Source organism: Canis lupus, chromosome 16 (genome assembly GCF_003254725.2).
Source record: "Canis lupus dingo isolate Sandy chromosome 16, ASM325472v2, whole genome shotgun sequence".
In the NCBI taxonomy this organism is placed as follows: domain Eukaryota; kingdom Metazoa; phylum Chordata; class Mammalia; order Carnivora; family Canidae; genus Canis; species Canis lupus.
In genome coordinates this window covers 53,611,879-53,613,351 of record NC_064258.1, presented here as the reverse complement: position 1 = coordinate 53,613,351, position 1,473 = coordinate 53,611,879, and the positions used below count along the sequence as shown (strand labels likewise).

General features: G+C 37.0%; 1 non-coding gene across 1 annotated transcript; it reads left to right on the top strand.

Moving 5' to 3' along the window:
* The first annotated feature begins 226 nt into the window (after window positions 1-226).
* On the top strand, window positions 227-332 carry LOC112651153 (U6 spliceosomal RNA). The gene has a single exon (XR_003130637.2). It is a non-coding gene; the product is annotated as a U6 spliceosomal RNA (small nuclear RNA).
* The last annotated feature ends 1,141 nt before the right edge of the window (window positions 333-1,473 follow it).

Genomic DNA, 1,473 nt, shown 5'->3' with positions numbered 1-1,473 from the left:
AGAAAGAATTAATATTTTTTAAATGTCCATTTTACCCAAACCCATTTATACATTCAGTGCAACCCCTATCAAAAAGACTGTGTCATTTCTCATAGAACTAGAAAAAAATAATCCTAAAATTTGTATAGAATCACCAAAGACCCTGAATAGCCAAAGCAATCCTGAGAAAGAAAAAGGTGGAGGCATCACACTTCCTGATTTTTAACCTATACCACAAACCTAGCGTGTGCTGGCTTTGGCGGCACGTAGAATTAAACTGGAATGATACAGAGAAGATTAGCATGGTCCTTGCACAAGGACACATGCAAATTCGTAAAGTGTTCTATACTACAAAGCTATTGTAATGAAAACAGTATGGTACTAGAATAAAAATAGACACAAAGACCAATAGAACAGGATCTTGAGCCCAGAAATGAACCCTCAAATCTATGACCAACTAATACTTGATACAGAAGCTGAAAATATACAAGGAAAGAATAGTCTCTTCAATAAATGGTTCTGGGAAAACTGATCAACTTCATTAAAGAAAATGAAATTGGACTTCACCCTGAACATCTGATCACCCCAATGTCTAATCAAACTCCTTGTCTTCCACCTTCCCCCATGTGATATCTCATCACCCTGGCCTGCCTGCAGCAATGATCTACTGAGTCTGTTTAGCCAGAATCGTCCTTACCACTGATGTTTCTTCTTAGCAATTTTTTAAAAGGATTTTATTTATTTATTCATGAGAAGCACAGGGAGAAACACAGGCAGAGACACAGGCAGAGGGAAAAGCAGGCTCCACTCAGGGAACCCGATGTGGGACTTGATCCCAGGTCTTCAGTATCACACCCTGGGCCAAAGCAGACGCTCAACTGCTGAGCCACCCAGGTGTCCCTTCTTAGCAATTTTCTACCCACTGACTTCCAATGTTCTTCTTGGCTATAAATCTCCATTTGTCCATGGTGTGTTCATAATTGAGCCTAGTTCTGGACTAGGTATCTTTTCCCCTATTGCAATAGTTCCTGAATAAAATCTGCTCTTACCACTTAAACTATCATCCAGTCCTGATTTTCTTTAATGATAGATGAAAAGTAAAAAGATAGAAAATGATACATCATACAAACGCTAAACAAAAGGAAGTGAGGCTATTTGTGTTGATATCAAATAACAATGACTTCAGAACAAGGAAAGTTAAAAATGATTAAAAAAAAAGGTCAACCCATGAATGATACACAATTTAAAATGTGTCTTTATCTAAAAATGGAACTTCAAAATATATAAAGCAAAACCTGCTCTAACTGAAAAGAAAAACAGAAATATCCACAATGACAGTTGGTGACTTTAACACTTCTTTCTCGGTAATTGATACAAAAGGTAACAGACAGCAAGGATATGGAATATATATTAAAATTGGACATCACCAAGATCAAAGACTTCTATTCTGCAAAAGACATTAAGAGAATAAAAAGACAAGCCACAGTCCAGGAG